General features: G+C 34.4%; 2 protein-coding genes across 13 annotated transcripts in view; one reads left to right on the forward strand and one right to left on the reverse strand.

Moving 5' to 3' along the window:
• Nucleotides 1-24910, reverse strand: part of LOC114333247 (elongation of very long chain fatty acids protein-like) — a 351442-nt gene that overhangs the window by 254023 nt on the left and 72509 nt on the right. The window contains exon 1 of one of the 3 annotated variants that reach the window (XM_050647876.1): nt 2495-2632. The exons of the other annotated variants lie outside the window; for them this stretch is intronic. The gene's annotated coding sequence lies outside the window, so the exon portion shown is untranslated. Of the gene's footprint in view, nt 1-2494; nt 2633-24910 lie in introns of those variants that run through there. 3 annotated transcript variants of the gene reach the window in all.
• The window catches only part of LOC114333136 (obscurin), a 615016-nt gene that overhangs the window by 165082 nt on the left and 425024 nt on the right, over nt 1-24910 (forward strand). The gene's annotated exons all lie outside the window — the stretch shown is intronic.

A 24910-nucleotide genomic window follows, 5' to 3' on the forward strand; every position in this document is an offset into this window, starting at 1 on the left:
TGTTTTCGTAGTGACAAAAATTACTTTTTAATGATTTTCTTCAATAATTTGAAAACAAGACTATTGTTCTTTCATGTGGTTTTCACATAATCTCTATATAATTATTATTTTCTGAACAATAACATTACAAAAAAAAAGCTCTTTGGGATAAAGAAATTGAATAAAGTTTAAACTAATTGACGAATCGTCTTATAATTTTTTGTGCAGTATATGGACTCTTTGACTCAACTTTTTGTGAAATATAAGAGTCGTAAGGTCACTTTCGCGAAAGTTATAGCAAATTTTTTATTTTCGAAATTTTAGTTTTATTTTGCAATTTTCGAAACAAAAAATGATCGGACCAAATTTAAAAAACTGCCGTTTTAAACATTGGTTCATCTACTAAAAGAAGAATACTATAGATAAGATATTTAATTATCTTATTTTTACCTGTAGCGATTTAAACGAAGAAACTGCCATTTTTGACCCTTATTTGTTAATAATTAAAATTCTCGTCCGAACTGTGACGAGCATTTTTGTATGTATAATGTATTAGGTATGTAGTACCCAAAAAACCCATTTGCAACCTGGCTGCTCAAGTGTCCCGACAAAAACCTTATCTATCTGGAGTAATGAAATAGGCATACAGATAGCTAACATGTTAAATAAAAAAGTTATATTGTGCCGATATGTATTTTTGGAGTGGGGGCGAGTACTACCCCCTCTCGGGGGGTGAAAAATATACGTTGAGGAAAGTCCGGAAAGAAATTGATAAATTGACAAATTCTAAGTAACTTCTGTTCTATAGGCTTTTTTTTACTAAGTCAATATTTTTCGAGTTATATGCGAGTGAATATGTTCATTTTTCAACAAAGAAAAAACACGTTTTTAGATGAGTTTTCGCAAATGTTTTACCGAAAAAAATATTCCTCGCAAAAATATAGCTTATAAAAATCTATTTATGAAGTCTGTGTACCCAGTATAAGCAGAGTTGTAGCTAATAAAAAGTGGGTCCTTCTTCGTCAAATTCCAAATCGAATATTTCCACGTGAAATAACCAAAAGACGGAAAACCTTTTGAGGAGAACTCATCACAGCTTTTTAAACAAAAAATTTTTTTAATTTTCTTTCATCAAAACTAAGTAAGTTACGCTCAAAATAAATTTGGTCCATTTTTTGTGGTGAAAAAACTGGTGAAAATTACCCCCTAATTAGCATCCCAAATGAAATTATTCGTTACCGCTTCACAAGTTACTTTACTTAAGCCTGTAAATTTTATCTATTCAAAGTGTTTATTTCTGAAAGGGCTGTAGTTGAAAGGGCTTGAATGAGTCGCCAATGAGTCGTACAATTTGTGTACGCAAATTTTGAACAGCAATATCTTAACGAATTTTTGTCTTATAGATAAACAAAAAATCCAAAGTATTCAGAAAAGCAAAACCTACATTTTTTACCCTGAGATTTTTGGTATCACTACTAATTATTTTGAAGTTACTTGGAAAAAAAATAATTTTTTTTTCAAAATTAATACAAAACGTAGAGGTATTATTATTTTTTAAGGAGCTTTAACCCGATGAATCTTACAGATCATATAAACAATACATAAGTAAAGTAACTTGTGAAGTAGTAACAATTTTTTGTAACAGTAACAGTAGTAACAGTTTTTTTGTCAAAAAAGACCAACTCTATTTTGAGCGTAACTTTCTTACTTTTTGTACTAGAATTTTTTTTAAAACCAAAATTTTTTTTAACAGTAAAATAGTTGTGACGAATTTTTCCCGAAAAGTGTTTCATTTATTGATTATTTCACGTAGAAGTATTCGATTTGGAATTTGACGAAAAAGACCTACATTTCATTAGCTACAATTTTGCTTTTACTAAGTCTATATACTTCATACATATATACCATTTTTTTAATTTTATATAAGCTATATTTTGGCTAAGAATATTTTATTTTTTTGGTTACATACTAATTTTTGAGTTATTTGTGAAAAAACGTCTAAAAACGTGTTTTTTGTCGAAAAATAAAGATATTTACTTGCATAATATAACTCAAAAAGTCAAAAATGAATAACCATTTTCAATTTCGTTTCAACACGAAACTACAGCCGCATCATATTCTAGTTCAATCAGAGAGTGCAGCAAGCACCTCTACCGGTTTCGAAACTACTTATTAGTCTCTCATCAGGAGGCACATATTATGCTGCTCTCTCTGACCCAACCAGGACAAACTCCGGGACAAACTCAAAAAGTATTGACAAGAAAAAACTATAGAACTACAGCTGCTTAGAGTCAATTTATCCACTTCCGGACTCATGTCAAACATTGTTTTTTCACCCCTAAGAAGGGGTGATACTCACCCCTAAGGCAGAAGCACACATCGGCACAATATCACTTTTTTTCTTTGACATGTTAGTGAGTAAATGGACTGTTAAAAGTACCGCGAATAAAATAAAAATTGGTTTTAACTGAATTTATATCCACTTTATTTCCCCTTAATATCATTCATAACTTACCCCGTATCACTGCACAAAGTCGTACTCACTACACCACGTACCACCGAATATTTTTAATAAGTTAGTACCGAACGTCCCGTTTAGGCGAAGATTACTAACAGAAGTAACGTATCAGGACCGATACTTATTAGTTAATGAATACATCACAACACCAGGTGATTGCAATCATTAGGTATTCCTAATGAGAATCGGTCTTGCGTCGATTTTTTTTTAAAGGAGGTATTCCTTATTCGGATTTTTTTTAATTTTAGATTCATAGGTATTAAATAAAATACTAGATCTTTTTTTTTTAATCAATAATATGATTTTTTTTTAGTTTTTGTTAGGAAATATACATAGATTCATTACAAGTATATTAAATCGAATATTTTTATATAAACACCGATCACAAGAAGTATCGCATCATTTTTAAAATAGAAAAAGTAGTCTTATTTTTAAAATTTTAAAAGTAATTTTTAATTTTGATCAGATTATTATACTACTCGTCTATGGTCTCCTTTAAGGGTATACAAACCCATAAAATTTCAAAAAATTTAAGTAAGAGCCTTTATAAAAGGTATATTTATTAAAATTCCCTAAAAAGGGCTACATCACAAATGCTCCAGTCAATGGGAGCAAGAATAGGATATTACCCCCGAATTCTATCCTACTGCATGGATTTTAATGAAACTTTGGGCCTAGCCTCTTCTTATCTCCTAATTCAAAGTCTACCCTATGCCGATGTGTGCTTTTATCTTGGGGGTAGTTCCCACCCCTCCACCCCTTCTGAGGGGTGAAGAGGATACGTCGAATAGTTTTAAAATGCTGAGCAAAAATAGTTTTTAAATTTTTAGATAAAACACAGTAACTCAGTAAGGAACCACATTTTATTTAAGTGTTTTAGGTTAAATCTTCGTATTTTTTGCTAAGGTTTCTCCAGTTACTATATGGACAAATATTAATGAAACACCCTGTATAAGAGAGGTTCTTAAAGAAAATTTCTTTTGTTCCAATTATTGGAGATCCTTTGGTCCTTATACAAGACAATGCTCGCCCGCACGTTGCTAGAATAAAATGCAATATATTTAAGAGGTTGGTATTAAAGTTATTGATTGGCCAGCAGTTAGCTCAGACCTAAACCCAATTAAGCATGTTTGGGACTACCTAGAAAGGTGCATAAGAGGCCGTATCATCGTTCCAGATAACCTTGATGAACTGGGAAATGTTTTGAGCGAGGAATAGGAAAGTACCTTTGGATTTTAAGTACCGGGTGTCCCAATAAGAATGGCTCTCGGCCATATCTCAGAAACCGTTTATAGTAGAGCTTTGAAATAAAAAATTTTATAACAAAAGTTGCCTCAGGAAAAGCCTGGAAATTATTTTCATAATTGTGGGACCACCGCTAGAGGGCGTAATTGAAGATCAAAAATTAAAAAATCTAAATTTTACAAAATTTTCCTAATGAAGGGGCACTGGAAATCCGATCGTCGTATTCTTCATAAAATTCTACGCATATTTGATTTGACAAGTTTAGGTCTACCTTTGGAAATAAGAGGTGGGGGTGAGTGGGAACCTTGTTATGAAAAACTGGCTGTGAGTCCGGTTCTGCTTAATCAAATTTTGCAAACTTGGTCTTGTTGAAGACAGATCTTTTTCGTCAATGTAAAAGTTATGATTTCCAACCAACTTACTGAGTAATATGCCAGCTAGAAGGCGTTATTTATTTTTTTTTTTCAGAAATCTAGTGTTCCTTGGAAAATATTAAATACAAACATGCATTTTTAATACCATATTACAAAATAAGACAAAATTAGCAACAGAATAGCGAAAACCGCATGTTAATACCTTTTTTCTATCTCGAGATATCTTACAAAACGTGTAAATTTAAAAACATAACTGTTACTGTCACCGGTAAACGAAATTAATTAAAAGTAGTGTGCTATGGAAACAACAAAGAAACATTTTCCAGCTGTCAACGTATATTAGGTCTTTTCAACGCTTCTCGTTTGTTTCGAGCCTCGTTCATATCTCGTATATTAATATTATACACGGATTATACGGCATATGACAGAGGCTCGAAACAAATGAGAAGCGTTAAAAAGCCCTATTACAAAGAAATAAAAACAACTATTTAGTGATGACATAAACGTTCAAATTTTTGGCCCATCATTTTCGTTGCAAACATTTACTCTTTCAAGAGTAGATTGAACAGCAGTCTCAATTTCTGCTTTCGATATGCTTTGAATGGCGTTTGGTATTCTCTGGATAATGTATCCTAGAGTAGTGTATGATGGGCAACAATTTGAATATTTAGATCGTCACTAAGTAGTTCTTTTTGTTCTGTGTTATATTTAATTTTAATAGTATTGTCTCTCTTTATATTGTTGTTTTAATTAATTATATTTTTATACGTTGACATCTGGAAAATGTTATTTTGTTTTTTTCCACAGCACACTACTTTTCATTAACTTAGCTTACCGGTGATAGTAACAGTTATGTATAAAATTTACACGTTTCTCGAGATATCTTGAGATAGAAAAAAGGTGTCGACATGCGGTTTTCGCTATTCTATTGCTAATTTAATCTAATTTTATAAAGTATGATTAAAAATGCATACTTGTATTTAATATTTTCCAAAGAAAACTAGATTTCTGAAAAAAATTAAATAACGCCTCCCAGCTGGCTTATTAGTTATTAGGATGGTTGAAAATTATCACGCTTACATTGAAGAAAAAGATCTATCTTCAACAAAACCCAGTTTTCAAAATTTTATTTAGCAGAACCGGACTTACAGCCATTTTTTCATAACAAGGTTCCCACTCACCCCCACCTCTTATTTGCAAAGGTAGAGTTAAACTTGTTAAATTAAATATGCGCAGAATTTGATGAAGAATACAATCATCGGATTTCCAGTGCCCCTTCATTAGGAAAATTTTGTAAAATTTTAATTTTTTTTGTTTTTGATATTCAATTACGCCCTCTAGCGGTGGACCCACAATTATGAAAATAATTTCCAGGCTTTTCCTGAGGCAACTTTTGTTATAAATTTTTTTTATTTCAAAGCTCTACTATAAACGGTTCCTGAGATATGGCCGAGAGCCATTCTTATTGGGACACCCGGTACATAGGTCTCCGATAAGGAGCCTTCCACGGAGAATGAGGGACGTCATTGGGGCCAAAGGTCCTAATGCCAAATGCTAAAGTGTTCAATGTGTGCTTTATTATAAATTTGTATTTTTAATTTTTTTTAATAATAATTGATATTTTATTTTTTGGGCCTGTTATTCTTTGATTTTTTATTTTACTGGAATAAACCACTGTTAAATATCCCTCCGTTTAATTCCTTGGCATTTCCAAAAAATTTAAGAGATCAAGAGTAATCAAAACTTCTAGATTTAACACTTTCATGCAATACTTTATGCGACGAGTGTAAATTATTTTTAAAGTACTATCTAAAACAATAAATTATTTTAATTTTGGCATCTGATAGTTCAAGTGTCCAATAACAAACTAATATTGTCTATATCCGTCTCTCTCTCTCTCTCTCTCTCTCTCTCTCTCTCTCTCTCTCTCTCTCTCTCTCTCTCTCTCTCTCTCTCTCTCTCTCTCTCTCTCTCTCTCTCTCTCTCTCTCTCTCTCTCTCTGTATCTCTCTCTCTTTCTCTCTTTCTCTCTTTCTCTCTCTTTCTCTCTCTCACTTTTTCATAAGATTGTTGCAATAATACAAATGAACTAATGAACTACAACAAGAATTGCACACTGTCCTAGAGATCGTGTAAAAATTGACATAATATATGTTTCATTTGCGAGACATTTTACCACGAAAGCTTTATTAGATTTAAAGAATATAAAATATTAATCCGGAATCTTATTGACTCCTCAGTCATTAGAAATATTTCTGTTAATTTTATGCATAATATCGGGGAAGCATGGAACATGAACTCTGGTTACTCTCCCATACTTCTCATATCAGACGATACAGTTATTCAAAATAATCAACCCCCTAAAAATTAACTAATATATGTAGACTAACATATTGGAAAAGTTCTGTTCAAAAGTTTGTCCATCCCATTAATAAGAACTCAGCAACAACTTATGAAGGAGCGGAACCTTTGTTAAAATTATTTAACAAAATTTTCATATTATTAATTTGCAAATTACCAATACAACAAAATATATAAACCAAAATTATCCACGTTTGTATAAACAGATAATCGAACCAGACATCAAACGCGACAACACATATTATAACCTTTTTATTTTTAAACACTGTTAGATAGTTCTAAGTGCATTTTTTATAGTCAAGAAATTACTTACAGCTCTCCTTCAAAGGATATGCTGCAGAAACAATCAGTCCATAATAGATATCTGATGCAAACTATGAACTTGTATGCAGGGCCGCCGAGAGGGCGGTACAGCCGGTACATTTTACCGGGCCCGGCGATGTAAGGGGCCCGGCGTCGACCAGACCAAAGATGTAATTTTTCACGTTTTTTTTTGCTCTTCACTTTATGCCCATAATGCGTTTAATTATTTTTAATCGGTTATATTTAATATTATGACCTTTAATCGATTTGGTTTAAAATTTTAACAGCAACAAATCACAGGAGTCAAGTACTACAGTGCAGTCAGATAAAACAGTCAGTATGGATATGGAAATTAAAAATATATCAGGGCTTCTAGAAGATTTACAAAAAATCAGGAAAATATATGTTGAAGAATCTAAATTAGTTACCAGTAATTATGGAATAAATCCAGTATTTACATCAAATAAAGGAAAAAGCCTGTGAGATTTTTGATGATTTGTCTGGGCCTAGTAGTGATGCCACTGATAATTTTGAGCCTGATGCAATATTTCGCTGGGAAATATTTAATATTGTCATATAATAAGCAATTTAACCAGAAGATTAAATGCTGAAAGTAAAATTCATTCGCTAGTTAAAATTTTATGGATATTCCGAGATGAAGATGAAGACAATATTAAAAAAAATTGATAGGTATATGTATTGCACGAGGTTTATAAAGGAGACATCATAGGTCTGGATCCCGCGTATAAAAAAAAAGTTGATTAATAGCAAGCTGAAAATTTGTTAATAGCTTAAGGGTGTGTAGTCAGATAGACTTTGATATATGGGAACACTGGAACAGGGGCAGTTTTAATTGTGGAACAGGTTAAAAATTTGAAACGGCCACACCATGAAAACGGCACATTTATTTTGTCCGGCAGAACAGACTTAAACTCTTCGAACAGAGATTAAACTCTCATGCAAAAATCAGACTGCTATTTATCACCAAATGGGCGTTTTAATGAGTAGAACATGTAGAATATGTCAAATGACAGGAATTATGACAGGTGATAAATAGCAGTCTGATTTTTGCATGAGAGTTTAATCTCTGTTCGGAGAGTTTAAGTCTGTTCTGTCGGACAAAATAAATGTGCCGTTTTCGTGGTGTGACCGTTCCAAATTTTTAACCTGTTCCACAATTAAAGCTGCCCCTGTTCCAGTGTTCCCATATATCAAAGTTTATCCGACTAGACACCCTTAAGTTATTAACAAATTTTCAGCTTGCTATTAATCAACTTTTTTTTCATACGCGGGATCCAGACCTATCAGTGAAGAATTTATAGATGAAATTTTTTATTTGAGAGCGATATTCATGGATAATATTAGTGACTCTCAACTTTCTCCACTAGATTTGCTTAATAAAATTAAACATCTCAAATTTGAATCGTTATTGCGTTTAGAATATTTTGCACATTACCGGTGACAGTCGCAGAAGCAGAAAGAGTCTTTAGTTTTCTTTTTCGAATAAAAAATGCTTTGAGGTAATGATAGCTACAATGAAACAGGATCGGTTAGCTGCCTATCAACTTTGTGAATTGAAAATGATTTGGCAAAATCATTACATGCCATTTTTTGAAAATTACACAGACATTTTTGCCGATCAGAAAACTCGAAAAACACCTGTATTATAAATATTTTCACTACTATAAACATAATCGAAATTTAATAAAATTTATATTTGAAATATATCTTATTTATTATTAATAATTTTATTTCTATAAAATTAAACAATTTTTTTGCTCTTCAATTTTTGCCGGGGGCACGCCCTTCACTTTTTGCCGGGGGCCCGCCCTTCACTTTCTACCGGGGCCCGCTCATCCCTCTCGGCGGCCCTGCTTGTATGGTCACTTATTAAAGAACGGTTTGAGAACAAGCAACTTCTAAAAAACCACATCAAATCGTTACTTAACCTTTCGGTATTGCAATGCGACACATACACGGGACTTGGGTTACTTTTAAATGGATTACAGAAACACTTATATGCTTTGCAAGTTTTCTTTTATTATTATCTACTTATTGACGGTAACGCTACTAGGCGCCCCTGTGAGAACAAAACTAATGTAAGCAGAATTGCTTATTACCTTCTCTTATTTAATTGAATTTTAAAAAAATAAATGTCGAATGTTAGAATCTTTAGAAACCGAAACCAAACAGCCAATTAATAAACCAACTAGCTTTAAACAAACGGAAAGAACCAAATCCTTTCTTATTAATATAGCAAAGAAGTGCGTTTTTTGTAACAATGGACATAATACTTATTCTTGTAAATCCTTTCAAAATTTAACACCTTCTGAACGTCTAAATAAGGTTAGAGGTTTGCGATTGTGCGTTAGTTGTCTGAACAATAATCATTCTACAAAACAATGTCACTCTTCCGGTTGTAGTGATTGCATATAAGTGGAAAAGTACGCCACACATTGTTACATTTTCCAAACCAACCTAATGTTTAACAAATTTTGTAGCTGCTGGCATTCCTGTTAACATACGCCAGGCTAACCAGACCTCTTCTAGCCACTTTGCTTTAACATGTCATTCACCAGTCCAACCACAACTTTTTCTGTCCACTGCCATGGTTAAAGTAGCTGACAAAAATGGTACTCTACACGATTATAGAGTTCTACTTGACAGCACTAGTCAATCTAACTTTGTTAGTCAACGTTTATACAATATTTTACGACTGCCCAAAACAAAGACTAATACTTCTATATTTGACATTGTCTAAATGCACAAAAGCGTTAAGCTGTTATTATGTGTCTGTTGAAAAGAAATCGATAATATACGATTTTAACAAAAAACTCACAAGCTTAATATTGCCTAACATCACAGAATGCACAATACAATTTTCATTTTACCATGCTACTCTCAATATATGCAGGCAGTACTCTTGCAAACAAAAATTTCTACAAATATGCCAATATGGACTTACTGATTTGTACTGACACTTTTTTGAAACTTATTGCGCATTTGTCCAAATTAAATTGGGAACCGACTACTTGTGGTCCCATGATACACAAAACAAAACTGGGTTGGATTATTTCAGGCCCTAGCCCTATTTCTATTACTAAGTCCTCTAATGAAGCGCAAAATTGCTACGTTTCGACTGAAACTCACAGTAACGAAACCCCTACTAAAGTCTTGGTGTTGGAAGAATATTTAAGAACCACTAGAAGGAGACGACTTTACAATACACTGAGAATAGATTTACTGCATCTGTCTCTCTCAAACACCCCTTTTCCTCTTAGGGGGACTCTACCAAACAACTGCTTAACTTATTACTATTAGCATTACTATTAATCATTACTATTATTACCATTACTTCCAAAATTCGTCTTTAAAAGCTTGAGAGCAAAGGTCTCATGGAATGAGTCTTTGCCCAATGACCTAAATAGTGTGAGGTCAAATTACAGATAACAGTTATCTTTAATAATGTCGGATTCTGCATTGGGTACTTTCGTCTATGTACGATGTATTGGCACACCTTAGGAAACTTAAAATTAAATTTATTTTACACCTAAACGAGGGTAGCTCCAATTAAGAACGACATCATACCCAGACTTAAAATATCCTGTATTATTTTAATTCTTCTCTACTACTTTCACTACTTAATTACTTCTTTTACTGCTTCAATTAGATACATAGAGCAATTTTTATTTATTTTTTTAATCCGAAGTAACTAGAGTAGAGCCACGTAACTAACACATTACTAAATGCCAAAAATACTTTAGTTTTGTTATAATAATAGTACATTGTTTACCGGGTAGGAAAAGCTTAACATTCCTGGACGACTGTGAAGATTGCTAAGTCGAGGCGCAAGCCGAGACTTAGCAACACAGAGTCCAGGAATGTGGCTTTTCCTACGAGGTAAACATACTATTTTTCCGCAAATCGTTTAAAATTCGACAGATATTGATTGATTTAAAAAAAACGCGATAATTTGATTCCCAAATAAATGGTGCTTTGAAATTCCTAATAAAATTACTTGGGTTACTATGGAAACGTATTGAGGTTGAATTGTCAAACTTGACGCTTATAAATTTAATTGCTGGTGTTCTCGAAAGTAAAATGATAAGTGATGATGAAATTTCCATTCCTGGGACTCCTCCAGAGCTGGTGAAGGCAGTGAATACTGCTTTATTAGAATTATTGCCAAAGAAATCAAGAGAAAAGTACGAAAATGCATACAGACGTTTTGGTTATAGGGCAAAGAAATCTAAGATTTTAACGAAGGAAGAAATTGAAAAATTTATCCAGGAAGCTCCAGATAAAGAAAATTTAATGATTAAGGTAATTTACAAAGTTTTTATAGCAATGTGTTTTCTATCATTTATGTAGAACACTAACAACTGTACGGAAATATCATTTCCTTACAGTAAGGAAATGACATTTCCTTACAGTAAGGAAGTCCTGACTTTTTCTTCAAGAAATTTTGACAGGAATGTCAAAATTTCCTGGCGATTTGCGGAAAATTTAATTATTTAATATAAAAAAATTTTTTAATTTGTTTAAAGAAAGATAGTCTAAATAATTCATCATTCAATAATAGAGCCTTAAGATAAGGATATTTGAATGGTACAGGAGAAAAACGGTCAAAGTCACAAAAAGTGAAAATGGCGGGTTTTGTGCTTTTTGTAAACTTTGTTGAGAGTACTGTAACATAAAACAGGGAAACAATGATCATGTCCTCACAAATGCAGGTAAAATATTACAAATTATATACAAATTATACTTTGACATACACTTTAATTGTAGTTTTTCTCCAAACTATACCTACCCTGTTTTTAAACCAGAAGGAATAAACTCAAAAGACAGATTTACACTAGAAAAATCACCAAATACATCTTCATTTTGGTTGATCATATCGGCATTCGACGGTAATCGATAAATATTATTATTAAATACTTATAGGTACGTCCCTAAATAATTCTAAAAAACAACTGTTTTTATATAAACGGAGACTAACAGGCTAAAAATTGAAGGAATAAGGCAAAAAACATAAAAACCGCCGATATAACTTAGTTAACCTATAAAATGCCAGTATTGTCAAAATTTCATAAATGTCAATAGTGTCAAAATTTCATAACAGCGGAATAAACTTGCCTGATGCTGGACCAATTACAAACAAGCATTACGGCGCGCGACAAATTTGAATTTCTCCTCCTAGTTTAAAAACAGGATATAGACCTTGATCGTTTTCCCCCTGTACCCTTCATTTGTATTTTGAATGTTCGAAGGTACATGTGTGGTAAGTTTCTCTAAAAAAAGTCTACAACAGGAAAAAATATGGAGTTTTATTTTGTTATACCTAATTAGATAAATTAATTTATTATACCAAAACTAATCATCTTTATGTTGTTCTGAAGCTATTTCCTTGTGGCATTTTTATAATTACGTATTTTTTATGGGAAATAAGCCACAATTTTACTAAAAAATGAATTTATTAACGTTTCGAAGCCCAAATCGGGTTTCGTTGTCAAAATACAAAATACTAATAAATTTATTTATAATTTAAATATAATTTCGAAACGTTAATAAATTCATTTTTTAGTAAAATTGTGGCTTATTTCCCATAAAAAATACGTAATCATCTTTGGCATTTAGTAATGTGTTAGTTGGGTGGCTCTACGCTAATTTTTGATTGTAATTGTGGTATTTTTGACTCGTAATATCGATCTTTTTTATTATTATAATATATATATTATGTTATGAGTCTCCTGAAAATAAGAAAATGTATATATAGAAAAAGGAATGAATTAAAACGGTTGAAGATTACTGGAGCTATTACACAGGGAAAGCCCCTTGACACTTTAGTTTCTTATTTTTTTTTTTGTTGTTCTGGACAAACAAATCTGAATTAAATATTTTTTATTCTAAAAGTACATGACGCCTTTTTTGTAGTTTGACAATCAATTCTATTTTTTTACAATGGCGATGTGACAGTAGTTATGACATGAAGAGTGGCGTGTTCTATACATTTTAATAAATACTTAACATACCGGCCACCTTGAAAGGCACACCTTTCAAATAATAATTATGAAATTACACTGAACATAAGCAAAATAATAAATGAACCAACATAATCAAATGAAATTATTAAGAACTTAACATTTAAATTATTAGTAATAGAGTTCAAAAAAATAGCAAACACTTTGATATTTTTCATCAATTATCATTGCACTGTGTCTATAGGAAGCGGACATATCGTACTAACTGCTCTTTTGGTAAGACCCTTTGAAGTGCGAATAGTAACCACTCTGGTTACACCATCTGGACCAGGATGAAGTGAATGAACACGACCCATCAACCAATTTAACGGGTGCTGTCCCTTATCCTTTATCAGGACTAAATCTCCAAGCTGAATGTTTGACATGTGTATTTTCCATTTTTGTAGACTCTGCAGTTCGGATATATATTCCAAAGACCATCGTCGCCAAAAGTGCTGCCGGATCTGCTGGAGTCTTTGAAATTGATGAAATTTTACGGGATTTATATCTGTAAGGTCAACTTCTGGAATTGATTCCATTGAGCGTCCAATCAAGAAGTGGGCAGGAGTGATTGGGGTAAAGTCGGAAGGATAAGCTTACATTGGAGTCAAAGGTCGAGAGTTTAATATACCTTCTATCTGAACAAGAACAGTGTTGAAATCCTCATAAGTAAGATGTGAATTTGAAATGACTCTTTTCAAATGAGATTTCATAGACTTAATACCCGATTCATAAATTCCTCCGAAATGAGGTGAATATACTGGTATAAATTGCCAATTTATTTGATTATTCGCACAAACATCTGGTAAATTTGATTGATTAATTTTAAGAAAGTTACCTAAATCCTTTAATTCATTATAAGATCCTATGAAATTTGTACCATTGTCAGATAAAATCTGAACTGGTTTTCCACGTCTTGATATAAAACGTTTTAACTTGGATATCAAAGATTGAGCAGTAAGATCGGTTACTAGTTCCAAGTAAATTGCTTTGGTAGAAAGGCAAATAAATAAGCTTACGTATGCTTTATAAAATAACGGATTACGGCCCTTTTTGGTTTTTAAGGTAAAAGGTCCAGCGTAATCAACACCCGTAACGGAAAATGGGAAAGATGGAGTAACACGAGCTTTGGGTAAGTTGCCCATTATCGGATAGACGTGTTTAGGATTGAAACGAAAGCAATGAATACATTCTCTTACTATTCTTTTTGCTGTGTTTCTGCCATTAATAGGCCAGAAATTTTCTCTAACAACTGCTAAAATATGTTGAGCACCTGAATGAAATAATAGTTGATGCTTCAAACAAATATCAGTATTCTTAAATGATGCTTAGCTGATATATTAAATTATTACTTTAAAATGTATCATATGTATCTGAATTGCCGATATAAATGAGTCAAATTAAATAAATTATTAGAAGAATTTTTTTACTAAGCAACAACATTTTTGTTTATATTAATAGTATTTTGTATTTTGACAACGGCACCCGATTTGGGCGTCGAAACGTTAATAAAAATCATTTTTTAATAATATTGTGGCTTATTTCCCATTCTAAATAGTTAAAAGATGCTTAGCTGGTAACAAGATAGGATGTTTTTATCAAATTCAAAATTAGAATTACATATTCTTCCACCGACTCTAATTATACCTTTGTCGTCAAGAAAAGGGTTGAGAGAAAGAATTTTACTCTTGGGGGAAATTACTTTTCCTTTTGAAAGATCAGATAATTCAGTGGAAAATTCTTCACCTTGAGCTAACTTGATTAAAATATGTAGAGATTGATCTAACTCGTCAGCAAAAAGGCGACCTGACTTTCTTTGAGTTTTATCGCGTGTGAAACAATTATGAATAAAACGTAACCAATAAGCAACGAGTCTTTTTAGTTTAATAAGACAGGAGAAATCATTGAATGGAATCTTGAAGGAATTGAATGCAATTAAAGATTGAACTGAATTCTTCATTTCGGGAAGAGACATTTGGGGATCAGTACTAGATAATTCCCATGACTCTTCAGGAAGAGACAAGAATTGTGGGCCATGCCACCAAAGATCACAAGTTTTAAGAAGAGAGGGGCTTATGCCGCGTGAAAGTAAATCAGCTGGATTTTGACTTGATGTAACATGTCTCCAATTGTGAGCTGCTGTCATTGATTGAATCTCACTGACACGATTGGCAACAAATGTTTTGAGTAAATGAGACGACGTATTTATCCAACCAAGCACTATTGTAGAATCGGTCCAATAGTATGAGTTTCGAAATTGAAGTTTCAAAGAATTATTTACTTTATTAACAAGCTGAGCCAATATAAGGGCTGCGCATAGTTCTAGACGAGGTATGGAAACTCGTTTGAGGGGAGCTACCTTTGATTTGGCAACTAATAGGTTTACGGATATTTCACCTTGTTCATTGATACTACGAACATAGATACAAGAACCATATGCTAATTCACTAGCATCAGAAACCGCGTGCATTTCTAACACAACAGAATCCTTAAGCTTCACATGCCTAGGAATTTTTAGTTCATTTAAATGGAATAATTGATCGTAAAATGTTAACCACTGGGTATGAATATCTGGAGAAACAGAATGATCCCAATCAATTTTCTGTAACCATAATTGCTGCAAGAGAATTTTGGCTTTAATCACTGCTGGACTGACTAGTCCTAACGGATTAAATATCTGGGAGATACTTGATAATATAGAACGTTTCGTAACCTTTGATAAAGGTAGAGAATTAACCTTGTAAGAAAGTGTGTCCGATTGAGAGCACCACTGAAGGCCTAAGGTTTTCGTATTTTCATTTGAGCCAAATGAAAATGGAACATCTAACGAAGATATAGAATCATGTAATTTATGAAGAATATTAGGATCGTTTGAAATCCATTTACGTAAAGAAAAACACCCTGATTTCAGAATGTGTATTATTTCTGAACACAACCGCGATAGATCGTCCGCCGATTCGGAACCAGTTAGAATGTCATCTACGTACATGTCATTAGAAATAATTTGAGAAGCTTCTGGAAATTCAGTTGCAAAATCTAATGAAAGCTGACGTATGCATCTAACAGCTAAGAAGCTGGCCGGAGTTGGATCGGATCTCCAAATTATTTTCTCTAGGCATCTTTGAGAAGGTTCGATGAGAATTTGCCTATACATTTTTGATATGTCGGCAGAAATGACATATGAATGCTGCCTGAAGCGTAATAAGATGGAAATGAGATCATCCTGTATGACTGGTCCTATCATCTGTAAATCATTAATAGAAATACCTGAAGATGATTGAAAAGAACCATTAAAAACAACTCTGAGTTGAGTAGTTAGACTTTCTTTAATAACTCCCTGATGAGGAAGATAAAATTCTATTTTATTTGACTGGTTGGTTCACATTGCGTCATGTGTCCCATTGACAAGTACTCAGACATGAATTGAGTGTAGTTTTGCCTTAACTTATCGTCTACTTGAAGCTTGCGTTCTAGAGTGTAAAAACGTTTAGTAGCAATTGTTTTAGAATCACCTAGTTTGGAAACAGAATCCTTGATTGCCTAGTTAGAGGCAACGATACACCAAATCTACCATCTGCTAGCTGATAAGTATTTTGGAAATGTGATTCGCAATCCTTTTCTTCTTGAGACAGAGATTTGGAGCTGGAAGCATTGCATTCTTCTAGTTCCCTGAATTGATTACGATCAGAACACATTTCACCATGCAATAGATTGCAATGAGTAGTGGTAGAAAATGATTGAAGAGTTGGACCTGGTATTATCCAACCAAACTTGTTTATGACTATAATATTTGTAGATTGCTGTGCTGAAGAAGAATTATGATTAGAACTAGAACTAGATTTATTAATTATTAGTTGGGCATTTGTTATCGTTGAATAGTACAATGAATTGAATTCTATGCGGTAATTTATTTCTTCTTCGGAAATTTGATCCAAAGATGCTTCGATTTCACGTTGAATATCTTCAAATTCGCGTATTAAATGTTTTGCATTATTTAATCTAGCTTGCAACTCAGTAACAGATCCATCTGCTGTATTAAAATTATCTACGAATTTATTAAATATAGTTAAGTTGATTTTGACAGAATTCCTATTTTTACGTAATTTATCAATAGCTTCTGACATTTTTGACGTTTAGGATTTTTTACCTTTTGACATTTATTTGTAGCAATAAATGGTTTGAGATTTTAAATACACAGTATAGAAATTATTAAGCTTTATAGAAATGAATTAATTAATTTTAATGTAATATAGAAATTATTAAGTTAATTTTATTACCGTTATGTTATTTACTGTTTTAAAAAACAAAGAAAAATTGCAAATTCATATCTCAAATATGACAATTATATTATATCAATACTTTTATTTATGATCAGACTAGTTAGGCCGTACTCAATCCATAGAATACTATAATTTTATACTAATACTATGCTCTAATATACTATACTATACTATACTATACTATGGCACTTTTGTTTATAACTTTTTAACCAGAAATGATTTTCTAAGTCACGTCGAATAATATATCGCTTATACTATTTTAGTGTGTTTAAAACGGTACTTCTATTTACTACTCAAAAACCTTATTTTTAAGGTCAAAATTCTCACGTTTTCCGTACAAACTCGTACCTTTAAACAAATACGAAAGTACGCCACTGACAGGGTCGAAATCGGCAAAATCAAATCGCAAAAAATTCATAAAGATTAAGTTCAAAAGTGCAAACCTCATATTGCCCTCCCACACGTATTCATAACTCGCACCACTTAAAAAATCCGAAAGCACGCCACTGTCAGGGTTAAAATCGACACAAAAAAATCGCAAAAAATTCAAAAAGCCTAAGGCCAAAAGTACAAACCTCATATTGCCATCCCCACACCTATTCAAAACCCCCCACCCCTTAAAAAAGCGAAAGTACGCCCATGACATGGCTAAAATCGGCACAAAAAATTCTCAAAGAATTTTAAAAGCCTAACTCCAGAAGCACAAACCTCATACTGCTACTTACACACCCATACAAAACTGGCACCCCTTAAAAAATCCGAACGACGTCACTGACAGGGTTAAACCGGGCACGAAAAATTCGCAAAAAAATCAAAAAGCTTTTCCACAAGCAGAAATACCATTTTTTATTTTGTTTTTAATCTCACGCCTATGCAAAACTCGCACTTCTAAAAAAATCCGTAATCACGCCACTGACAGAGTTAAAATTTACATGAAAAATTGTCAAAAAATTCAAAAAGCTAAGTTCAGATGCACATACCTCATATTGCTACTTACACACCTATACAAAAGAAGCTCCGCTAAAAAAGTCCGAAACGACGCCACTGACAGGTTTTAAACCAGCACGAAAAATTCGCAAAAAATTCAAAAAGCTTGTCCAAAAGCACAAATCTCATTTTGTGATTTTTTTCCTAAATTTCACGCCTATGCAAAATTCGCACCCCTAAAAAATTTGCAACCACGCCACTGACAGAGTTAAAATCGACACGAAAAATTCGCAAAAAATTCAATTAACTTAAGTCCAAAAGCACCAATCTCATTTTGCGGTTTTGTTGAAAATATCGCCATTTCCCCCCCTTTTTTCTCCCCATGGATGCGCCACTGATTGAAACTTGATTTTTCGAATCCGCCACATCAAACCATTTACAACAATAAAAATTTGGCCAAAATCGAAGCCATAGGAGCGGAGCTATGTCATTTTTTTCTGTTTTTTTTTATTTTTTTTAATTTTCATTTTTTTTGACATTTCCTGTCAAAAATTGAAAATTTCGAAAAACACACATTTTTCGCCTCATCGATGCACAAATTTTGATGCCTCGCGCGACTCGATACGTTTTGCCATAAGGGCGCTACTGGGGCGTGAAGTCAAAAAAATGACCCCCATTTAGTAGCCACCCCCACCCTTACCGTAGGGGTGGCGAAAAAATAGAAGTTTTCGTAAGTATGGGAACTGTGAAATATTTGGGCTATGGTGGAAATCTTACAAAAGTTTGAAAACTCTGGTCACACGAGGGACGACATCGTGATTTTCGGCCATTTCATCAAAATTTCCCATTTAAGAATTGTTTGTGCCGCCTCTGTTCGATCTAGCGGCACCAGTCGAGAATCACATTTATTCCTAACGCTTATCGTCAAAACGCGCTAAAATTATATCAAATACGACCAACCCACTCCCCACCACTATAAAAAAACTCTCTCCCCTTAGAAAAAAAGAAAGTACGCCCCTGGGAGGGATAAACATTCCACCAAAAAATTGCAAAAAATAGAGAAACCTTAAGTTTAAACACACAAACCTCCCCGGTCAAAAACACCCGATTTACGTCCATCTGAATATTTTTTTTCAACTTTTTTACCCTTTTTTTCTTCAACCCGCAAGTTTGATAGTTTTGTGTGATGCCCCTCTTCGTGCTAGCAACCCCGGGTCAAAAGTGACACTTATTCCTAACCCTTGGCTTTAAAACCCAATGAAATTTTTTCGCCTTACACAATCTCACCCCCCACCCCTAAGCAAAACTCGTACCCCTTAAAAAATGCGAAGGCACGCCCCTGACCGAATCCAAATCCCCACCAAAAATCATCGAAAAATTCAAAAAGCTTAACCCTAAAAGCTCAAATCTACTCATTTACTACTCAAAAACCTTATTTTGGAGGTCAAAATTCTCACATTTTCCGTACAAACTCGCACCTCTTAACAAATACGAAGGTACGCCACTGACAAGAGTCGTAATGGGTAAAAACAAATCGCAAAAAATTCAAAAAGCTCAAGTCCAAAACCACAAACCTTATATTAATCTCCCATGCATATACAAAACGCACCCCTTAAAAATACGCAACTACGCCACTGACAATGTCGAAATCGGCAAAATCGAATCGCAAAAAATCCATAAAAATTAAGTCCAAAATTGCAAACCTCATTTTGCCCTCCCATGCGTATCCAAAACTCGCAGCCCTTAAAAAATACGAAAGTACGCCACTGACAGTCGAAAATCCGCAAAAACAAATCGCAAAAAATTCAAAAAGCTCAAACCTGAAAATACGCCACTGACAGGGTCGAAATCGGCAAAATCAAATCGCAAAAAATTCATAAAGATTAAGTCCAAAAGGGCAAACCTCATATTGCCCTCCCACGCGTATCCATAACACGCACCCCTTAAAAAATCCGAAACCACGCCACTGTCAGGATTAAAATCGACATAAAAAATTCACAAAAAGTTCAAAAAGCCTAAGGCCAAAAGTACCAACCTCATATTGCCATCCCCACACCTATCCAAAACTCGCACCCCTTAAAAAATACGAAAGTACGCCCATGAAAGGGCTAAAATCGGCATAAAAAATTCTCAAAAAATTTTAAAAGCCTAAGTCGAGAAGCACCGACCTCATATTGCTACTTACACACCTATACAAAACCCGCGCCCCTTAAAAAATTCGAAACGACGTCACTGACAGGGTTAAAACGGTCACGAGGAATTCGCAAAACATTGAAAAAGTTTAAGTCCAAAAGCACAAATCTCATATTACCATCCCCATATATATTCAAAACTACGCACCCCTTAAAAAAACGACAGTACGCCCATAACATGGCTAAAATCGGCACAAAAAATTTTCGAATAATTTTAAAAGCCTAAGTCCAGAAGCACAAACCTCATATTGCTACTTACACATCTGTACAAAACTCGCACCCCTTAAAAATCCGAAACGACGCCACTGACAGGGTTAAACCGGGCACGAAAAATTCGCAAAAAATCAAAAATCTTTTCCACAAGCACAAACACCATTTTTTATTTTGTTTTTAATCTCACGTCTATGCAAAACTCGCACCTATAAAAAATCCGTAACTACGCCACTGATAGGGTTTAAACCGGCACGAAAAATTCGCAAAAAATTCAAAAAGCTTGTCCAAAAGCACAAATCTCATTTTGTGATTTTTTTTCTAAATTTCACGCCTGTGAAATTCACACCTCTAAAAAACCACAACCAAGCCACTGACCGAGTTAAAATCGACACGAAACATTCGCAAAAAATTCAATCACTTTAAGTCCAAAAGCACTAATCTCATTTTGCGGTTTTTTTGAAAATATCGCCATTTCCCCCCTTTCTTCTCCCCATGGATGCGCCACTGATTGAAACTTGTTTTTTCGAATCCGCTCTGTCAAACCATTTACAATAATAAAAGTTTGAGCAAAATCGAAGCCATAGGGGCGGAGCTATGTCATTTTTTTTATTTATATTTTAAATTTTTTTTTTGATATTTCCCACCGAAAATTGAAGATTTTAAAAAACGTATATTTTTCGTCTCATCGGCGCGGCGCGCAAATTTCAATACCTCGCGCAATTCGATACGTTTCGCCGTAAGGGCGCTACTGGGACGTGAAGTCAAAAAGTTGACACCACTTTGGTAGCCACCCCCACCCTTACCGTAGGGTTTGGAAAAAAATAGAAGTTTTCGTAAGTATGGGACCTGTGAAATATTTGGGCTTTGGTGGAAATCTTACAAAAGTTTGAAAACTCTGGGCACACAAGGGACGACATCGTCATTTTTGGCCATTTCATCAAAATTTCCCCTTTACGAATTTTTTGTGCCGCCCCTGTTCGATCTAGCGGCACCAGTCGAAAATCACATTTACTCCTGACGCTTATCGTCAAAACGCGCTAAAATTATATCACATACGACCAACCCACCTCCACCGCGTTATTCGCGTTCGACCAACCCGCTCCCCACCCCTATGAAAAACTCGCTCCCATTAAAAAAAAGAAAGTACGCCCCTGGGAGGGATAACCTCTGCACCACAAAATCTAAAAAAATTTAGAAAGCTTAAGTACAAACGCACAAACCGGTCAAAAGCACCCGTTTCACGCCCATCAAATTTTTTTTAAATTTTTTCTGCAACCCGCAAGTTTGCAAACTTTTTGCGACGCCTCTGGTCGAGCTAGCGCACCCCGGACAAAAGTGACACTTATTCCTAACCCTCGGCTTTAAAACCCAATGAAATTTTTTCGCCTTCGGCAATCGCTCCCCACACCCCTAATCAAAACTCGTACCCCTTAAAAAATCCGAAAGCACGCCCCTGACCGATTCGAAATCCCCACCAAAAATCATCAAAGAATTCAAAAAGCTTAACTCGAAAAGCACAAATCTCCCCACCTCGTACTTCCGGAGCTACAAAATCGCCCCAATTTGAATTAGTATATACTATACTCCAATATACTATACGATACCATACTACGGCACTTTTGTTTAAAACTTTTTAACCAGAAATGATTTTTTAAGTCACGTCGAATAATATATCGCTTATACTATTTTAGTGAGTTTAAAACGGTACTTCTATTTACTACTCGAAAACCTTATTTTTTAGATCAAAATTCTCACGTTTTCAGTAAAAACTCGTACCTTTAAACAAATACGAAAGTACGCCACTGACAGAGTCGACATCGGCAAAAACAAATCGCAAAAAACTCCAACCTCATATTTCCCTCTCACGCCTATACCAAACTCGCTCCCCTTAAAAATACGAAAATACGCCACTGACAGGATCGAGATCAGCAAAATTAAATCGCAAAAATTCATAAAGATTAAGTCCAAAAGTGCAAACCTCATATTGCCCTCCCAGGCGTATCCATAACTCGCACCCCTTAAAAAATCCGATATCACGCCACTGTCAAGGTTAAAATCGACACAAAAAATTTGCAAAAAATTCAAAAAGCCTAAGACCAAAAGTACAAACCTCATATTACCATCCCACACCTAGTCAAAACTCGCACCCCTTAAAAAATACGAAAGTACGCCAATGAAAGGGCTAAAATCGGCATAAAAAATTCCCAAAATTTTTTAAAAGCCTAAGTCTTGAAGCACCGACCTCATATTGCCACTTACACGCCTATACAAAACCCGCGCCCCTTAAAAAATCCGAAACGACGTCACTGACAGGGTTAAAACGGGCACGAAAAATTCGCAAAAAAGTTGAAAAAGTTTAAGTCCAAAAGCACAAACCTCATATTAGCATCCCCATATCTATTCAAAACCCCGCACCCCTTAAAAAAAACGAAAGTACGCCCGTGACATGGCTAAAATCGGCACAAAAAATTCTCGAAGAATTTTAAAAGCCTAAGTCCAGAAGCACAAACCTCATATTGCTACTTACACACCAATACAAAACTCGCACCCCTTAAAAAATCCGAAACGACTCCACTGACAGGGTTAAACCGGGCACGAAAAATTCGCAAAAAAATCAAAAAGCTTTTCCACAAGCACAAATACCATTTTTTATTTTGTTTTTAATCTCAAGCCTATGCAAAACTCGCACCCCTAAAAAAATACGTAACCACGCCACTGACAGAGTTAAAATTGACATGAAAAATTCTCAAAAAATTCAAAAAGCTTAAGTTCAGGAGCACATACCTCATATTGCTACTAACACATCTATACAAAAGTAGCTCCCCTAAAAAAATCCGAAACGACGCCACTGACAGGGTTTAAACGAGCACGAAAAATTCGCAAAAAATTCAAAAAGCTTGTCCAAAAGCACAAATCTCATTTTGTTATTTTTTTTCTAAATTTCACGCCTATGCAAAATTCGCACCCCTAAAAAATCCGCAACCACGCCACTGACCGAGTTAAAATCGACACGAAAAATTCGCAAAAAATTCAATTAACCTAATTCCAAAAGCACCAATCTCATTTTGCGATTTTGTTGAAAATATCGCCATTTCCCCCCCTTTTTTCTCCCCATGGATGCGCCACTGATTGAAACTTGATTTTTCGAATCCGCCACGTCAAACCATTTACAACAATAAAAATTTGGCCAAAATCGAAGCCATAGGAGCGGAGCTATGTCATTTTTTCTGTTTTTTGTATTTTTTTTAATTTTCATTTTTTTTTTGACATTTCCTGTCAAAAATTGAAAATTTCGAAAAATACACATTTTTCGCCTCGTCGATGCACAAACTTTGATGTCTCGCGCGACTCGATACGTTTTGCCATAAGGGCGCTACTGGGGCGCGAAGGCAAAAAAATGACTCCCCTTTGGTAGCCACCCCCACCCTTACCGTAGGGGTGGGGAAAAAAAGAGAAGTTTTCGTAAGTATGGGAACTGTGAAATATTTGGGCTATGGTGGAAATCTTACAAAAGTTTGAAAACTCTGGGCACACGAGGGACGACATCGTAATTTTTGGCCATTTCATCAAAATTTCCCCTTTGCGAATTTTTTGTGCCGCCCCTGTTCGATCTAGCGACACCAGTCGAAAATCACATTTATTCCTAACAATTAGCGTCAAAATTCGCTAAAATTATATCACATACGACCAACCCATCCCCCACCCCTATAAAAAACTCGCTCCCCTTAGAAAAAAAGAAAGTGCGCCTATGGGAGGGATAAACATCCCACCCAAAAATTGCAAAAAATTTAGAAAGCTTAAGTTCAAACACACAAACCTCCCCGGTCAAAAACACCCGATTTACGTCCATCTGAATTTTTTTTCAACTTTTTTACCCTTTTTTTCTTCAACTCGCAAGTTCGCGATTTTTTTGTGACGCCCCTGTTCGAGCTAGCGCACCCCAGACAAAAGTGACACTTATTCCCAACCCTTGGCTTTAATACCCAATGAAATTTTTTCGCCTTAGACAATCTCACCCCCAACCCCTAATCAAAACTCGTACCCCTTAAAAAATCCGAAAGCACGCCCCTGACCGAATCCAAATCCCCACCAAAAATCATCGAAAAATTCAAAAAGCTTAACCCGAAAAGCTCAAATCTTCTCACCTCGTACTTCCGGAGCTACAAAAACGCCCACTTGTGAATTATGTATATAGACTAGTTAGGCCGTACTAAATCCATAAAATAGTATAATTTTATAATGTACTATGCTCTAATACTAATATACTATAATATAATACGGCACTTATGATTAGAAAATTTTAACCAGAAATGATTTGCTAAGACACATCGAATAATATATCGCTTATACTATTTCAGTGAATTCAAAACGGTACTTCCATTTACTACTCAAAAACCTTATTTTGGAGGTCAAAATTCTCACGTTTTCCGTACAAACCCGCACCTCTTAACAAATACGAAGGTACGCCACTGACAAGAGTCGTAATCGGTAAAAACAAA

The sequence above is a fragment of the Diabrotica virgifera genome, chromosome 1 (genome assembly GCF_917563875.1).
Source record: "Diabrotica virgifera virgifera chromosome 1, PGI_DIABVI_V3a".
NCBI lineage: Eukaryota > Metazoa > Arthropoda > Insecta > Coleoptera > Chrysomelidae > Diabrotica > Diabrotica virgifera.